Here is a 6,714-nt window from a genome sequence, read left to right as displayed (position 1 = left end):
TTGAAATATATGTTTTGTGTCTGTGAAATGATTATTTCATTAGTACTGGTAATAATATTGAAAAATTTATTAAAATGATAAATAATTGGGATATTTTGTCTTTTATTTGCGAATTTTGATTTATTCTTAATTTATTAGTGTTATTGAAATATGATGATGTAAAAAGTATAAATAGTTTAATTATACTTTTCATCACAAAATAATAGTCTATTTTCAGAATTTAACTTCTTTTTATAATACAATTATTACATTTTAAAAATATTAATTTATCAAAATTACCTTTTGATAGTATATTTTTTTAGAAATATCAATTGTCATAATTGTACTTTTTGTATTATTAATGGATTTAAAAAAAGGACAAAATAAGAAATTCATATTATTTTAATAATTAATTTTTTAAATAAATTAATATTTTGAGATAATAAAAAATAAAATAAGATATTAATATTTTTGGATGGTGGGTGTACAACCTCTTCATAAAAATAAAAATAAAATAAAATAACTATTTTGTTTAGTCAAATTTTCAAGTGGAGACTAATGGTATTGTTGTTAATAAAATAAAATAACTATGTTGTTAATTTTTTTATTTTCATTCGGCTACCAAAAAATTTAGTAGCCAAAAGTAGGTCTACAGCAACTAAAAGTCATTTTGTCGCCGAAACTTAACATTTGGCGACCAAAATTTTGGTCAGCAATGATTAAAAATTAATTTTTTATTTTCATTCGGCTACCAAACATTTTAGTAGCCAAAAGTAGGTCTACAGCGACTAAAACTCATTTTGTTGTCGAAACTTGACATTTGGCGACCAAAATTTTGGTCGGCAAAGATTAAAAATTAATTTTTTTATTTTCATTCGGCTACCAAATAATTTTGGTAGCCAAAAGTAGGTCTACGGCTACTAAATTTTCTTTTAGTCGCCAATTGTGATACATTTAGCTACTAAAAATTTTTTTAGTCGCCAATTGTAATATTTTTAGCTACTAAATTTTTTTTAGTCGCCAATAATCAACATTCCCCTACTAAAAAAAATTAGTAGCTAAAAATTTGACTTTTGCCGACTAATCTTATTTTTAGTAGCCAATTCTGTGACTTTTGGTGACTAAATTGTTTTTGGTAGCCAAAAATGGTCGGCAAAAATGCTTTTTCTTGTAGTGATTATAATTCCAACATTTGTTGATTATTCATATCAAATTGTTATATTTTAATATAGAAATCAAATAAAAAAAATATTTTGCTCCAAAAACCATGAATTTAATTATTGACTATTACCAATATATGTCTAATATGCATATAAAATAGTTTCAAAATTTCAATTCTTTTTCATGCAATGAATTTTTTTTTTTGTTCAAATAGGCTAATATATGCACTAACATTTAACATAATGTCGCGATTATCCACACTATCACCATCACAGTGATTACAACACTTCTAATTTTAATATAAATTTTTTTATGCATTAAAATATAAATATAAACAAATAAGATTCAAAATTTATTAAAAAAAAATTAACTTATTTAAAAAATCATAAAATCAGTTATGGACATTCCTAAATATATATATATATATATATATATATAATGCATATGAAATAGTCTTAAAATTTTAATTCAAATGATTAGATAAAAATAAAATCTTCTTACAATGAAAATTCACTGTTCAACTATCATTCTACAATTGAAAAACATAAGCACTACATGAAATTTAAAATGAATTTTCTTTGTGCAGTGAAATTTTGTTATGATTTTATTCTGAAATGGAATTTAAAAACTGTTTCGTATAAGTAAAATAAGAGACATACACTCACACATACTCCTTTCATCTATTGCATGTACCATGAAAATTACAAGATTTCGTGTGGTGTTACAAGATTGCCATCTTCTGACTAAACCACAGAGACATAAAAGGGGATTGAAGATGAGTATAGAAAAATAAGAGAGACAAGAGCTGTGACTGTTGTAATGGACGAAGATGAGGTCTTCAATCTTGACTAATGGAAACAGATCGAAGGAGGAGCACCATGATGTTATTATCTAAGATGCATGTGTATTTGGTTTGAGTTTTTTGGATTAAATTTTTTGAAAATTAAGTTTTTTGGTTTTCATGTTTTTTTTGTTTTTTGTTTTTAGTAAATATTTTTAAAATTTTAAACATTTTTTTTTACTTTTTTAGATGCACCTTATTTAGATGTATCTAAAAAGTAAAAAATTTATGAAAAAATATTTTAAAAAAAATAATAAATACATGAAAATACAAAAAAATGTACTAAATTCTCGTTTTTTTTTTTGTATTTTTGGTATTTAGTGAATTTTTAAAAGGTTTTTTTCACAATTTTTTTACTTTTTAGGTATATTTATGTTAGGTATGTCTAAAAATTAAAAAAATTGCTTAAAATATTTTTAAAAATTCAATAAAAATAAAAAAAATACGAAAAATAAAAAAATAGAATTTTTTGAGAAGTGTTTTTGAAAAACTCTAACCAAGCAAAGTAGCACTTCTCATGCTCTAATATAACAAAAATGGTAAATTCATTTAAGAAAAAATTGCACTGTAATTATATCTTTTATCTCATGAAAATATATTTTTGAAAGACTTTATGCATTAAAAGTTATTGGGATACCCATTTCCCATTAAAATTTTATGTTGAATTGTTTTTGACCAAATTTCTATAATTTTTTTTTTTTTTTTTTTTTTAAAATTCTTTACAAAAACAAAGGAAGAAAGGAAGGGGAGACTTTGTCGTATGTCTAAGCTTTTTTATTTTTTATTTTTTATTTTTTATTTTATATGATTCAGTGGTATGTCTAAGTTAAAACTTGCAAAAACCTAAATAAGGTGAGTAAGAGTAGGGTGAGCATATGAAAAATGTTTATAATCGTGTACAATCTTTTCTCATTAATTTTATTCTTTATTTGTTTTTTTGTGGGGATTTGGGATTGGTTTGGTATAAAAGAATAAAGGGTTCTTTTATTCAGCTCCCTAGAAAAGATTTGAGAAAATTTTATTTCAAACACCTAATTAGCTCAAGACGCATACTTAATAAAATATTAATTTAATGACAATTATATCCTAAATAAAATTATCATAATAGACATCTAGTAACACTCATAATATTATATAAAAAAAATTCTTTATACACATAACAAAAAATTCTCAATATACACCTTTTGAATTAAAAAAATTAAACTCTAATTTTTCTATTGTTGTCACTTTACTTGATACACACTCTATACTCCTCTATTATTTACAAAGCAATACTCTCAAAACATCACATTACTTTAATCTCTAGGTTTATACTTTACTATTTACATCGTTTAATTATTTGTGTACAAAATGTGTATCGGAGGGGATCGTCTTCCTTATTAAAACAAGTTGGATTTGCACCGGCGTGTGGTATGGAAAACACCTCTGCAATGTGAAGCTTACGACTAGCCAGAATAAAAACTGTACCCTAGTTTCAACCAATTTTGACTGCTTGCCTTGCTTTCGTTAGTTTCAAATTTCAATTAATCCATTCCCTGTTGTTGCTGTTGTTCCAATTATATATCCCAATCTGACTCGATTAGCTTTGAATTGAACCCCCCAAAGCTAGGGTTGATCGATGCCAGACTGTTCTCCCCAATGGAAGATGAGTAGGTTCTCTGGCCATCAACAGACTCCAACTCCAACTCCAACTACAACTCCAACTTGATGGTATCAGCGACGCTTGGTGTGTGTACAATAATATTTGAGTGAAGGATATAATTGTAATTTTTAGTGTGTGGATTGAGAAAATTAATCCATAAATAAATTAATAGGTGTGTGTATTGAGAAAAGATGTGTTTTGAGTTATTTATGTGTGTGGAAATAGAATTTCCCAAAGATTTGGTATTAGTATAAAGATAACTAAATATGTTTGTTAGATTCGGACAAAACTGCCCTTAGTGTACTCTTATTACCTCACTACCTTTAAACATCTCTGCCACTGTCGGCAACCACCTCTAGTCGCCATCATCGACCGGTAGCAACAGACGATAATTTTTCAGCGAGGACCACTAGGTGGCAATGATCATTTTCCAGCTATCCTCTAACGAACACTGACGATGTGAAATTTCACTAACTTAACACAGTCAAATTGCACTTTGCCAAAGAGTTACTAAAAAATTATAATTGTTGTAGAAAAATTTTATTGTACTAGTGAAAATTCGAATTTAGACTGAAGTCTGTAAAATGTTACTGATCAAGGTTAGAGAAATATCACTAACCAAATCTAATAAAATTACAGAGAGTCAAACAAATTTCATTGACCAATTTATTTGTAATGCCCCAAAAATATAAAAACAACCTACATCATGATATTCGATGGAAAAATAGAAATTCGCATAATATTAACCTTTCATTGATTTGATTAGAGTGTACAAAAGATGACATGCATATATACATTCATAAATCCTAGATTCTGAATTTATAACATATGACATGTGTAAATGAATGGTAATAAAAGGAAGTACAACTAAATTTATGCCCTAATGGCTACATCTTTCCAAGTTATTACTTGAGTACAATAAAAGTGAGTTAAACCAATACATAGAAAGCCCAAGGCTTAACACAAACTCATTATACAAAAGAAATAAAAAGAAATTCTTGACTCCAAGTCCTCTCAAGCTATGTCTTTTGTAGAGGCATATTATCAACGGCTGAAAGTTATTTTCCATGTAGAGTGAGTTAAAACCTAGTAGAGATACTGAAACACAAATGTATGAAGCTTAACAAAGTCATAAGATAAATACATATGCATGCCATTTGCCAAACATTATACTTTTCCTTTCAAAACAATACAATGCCAATATTATATATGAATTTATGAAAACATTACTTTTATATCAGAAAACAGGACAATGGATACAAAACACTGGAAATCTCTAGGTATGTGTCTGCTAATAGGCTATACAAGCACTACCAAAGCCATTTTATCAGTACTAACTGGAAGGATCGGCATCTAACTGCATGAGTTTCTGGACTTTCACCAAGGACACACAGGCCAACATAATAAACCACAACCACACCTCCTAACTAGATTCACAAGGTATACACCCATTTTTCTCAAAACAATACATTTTCAATGTTTAAGTATGAAACGATGTCCAATGCAAGATGTATAAGTAATTAGTTTCAATTAACTTAATCCTCATGTAATTTCTACAACAATCAAAGTTATCCTCCATCAATAGCCCAAAATAGATATCTCTACTCAATAGATAATTTTCCGACAACACATAAATTTCAAAACAAGAGCAATAATGTATATATCCAATTTCACTTTCATAATCAACAGATACATTCATCTTATCTTTTCAAACCCAACATCTTTTCCCTTTCTTTCATAAATCAAATATCAATGAATTTCCAATAAAAAGATCCTTTACTTTCAAAAATCACATTTTAGGAAGGAATTTCCAAATTTCAACACAACCTAACAATATTCACACTCTCACAACCTTTCTCAAGAATCCATTTGAAAAATTCATCTTTTACATTTCAAAATCAAACCCTATATTTAAACCCAAGATCCCCAAATCACTAAACCTTTTTAAAGAACAAATGACCAAGCTAAGAATCATACAAAGGTTGAAAAATTCCCTACCTCAAGAGTAGAAGAAGAAAAAAGCAAGAATAGAAGTTCGACGGAGTCGAAAAAAAAATCTTCTTTGATTAAAGCGAAACTTTCAATGAGTTCTACCTTTTTTTTCCAAGGAACTAAGGTGGAGAAATCAATAGATTTGGATATATTTGAGGTATTTAGGCGAGAACTAGAGAGAGAGAGAGAGAGAGAGAAGAAATTAGATTTAGAAGTGTTTTAGAGAGAGAGATGAAAAAGTGATTGAAAAAGGCTTCCCCCCGATTTGATATACGCACAGACCGCTCGAATGACCAAACTACCGCTCAAGCATCAGACATAATAAGTGACACCGTTCGAGCGACCAAAACACCACTTGAGCGCACAATGACCCCCCCAAAAGTTTAGACCTGCAAAAGATCGCTCGAGCGAAGATCACCATACTCCTAAAAGTTTTACAAACCTGCAAAAACACTGGGAGATCTCAAAGACCGTTCACTTGATTGTAAATTAAAGATATTTTCAGAATGATTGATCTAAAGCAAAGGCGGGAAAATGATTATGCTTTTGAATTATTTTGAGTAGGGAATTTTCGTCCTTACACACAAGCCACTTTTGCTATTTATTTGGTACTAGGAAACATTTGATGGCAGAGAAGAATATGCTTTTGCAGTGGGATAGCTATTGTGGTGACATTGTTTTCTAGTACCTTGTTTCATCCCTCCTTTCCTGTCTTTTTTTTTTTTTTTTTTGTTGATTGTATTGGTATACAATGTTGTACTCCTTAGAAGAGTATCTCGAGAATTACAGGCAGTTCACTCAAATGTGTGTAGATCATTTTTTGACATGGCAAATAGGACTGTGAAAAGAGAGTCGGCGATTAGTTTCGGTGAAGTTTGTTCGTGGGTATGAGGAGCAGAGGAAAAAAATATCAAAGCTAAGGTGTCTGAACAAAAGGGTTAAGAGAGGTAATAGATCCTGTAAAAGTGCTCGGATAAAATATTTAGAGTTTTTTTTATAAAAAATGGAATGAGTAGTATGCAACTAGTATCGGACTCCCCTTGCGTACCGGAGGTCAAGGACACCAGCGGCCAGTGGATATAAGCGTAGTTACCATGGT

Source organism: Camellia sinensis, chromosome 3 (genome assembly GCF_055761805.1).
Source record: "Camellia sinensis isolate YWXY chromosome 3, ASM5576180v1, whole genome shotgun sequence".
Lineage (NCBI taxonomy): Eukaryota > Viridiplantae > Streptophyta > Magnoliopsida > Ericales > Theaceae > Camellia > Camellia sinensis.
This window is presented reverse-complemented; position numbering follows the sequence as displayed.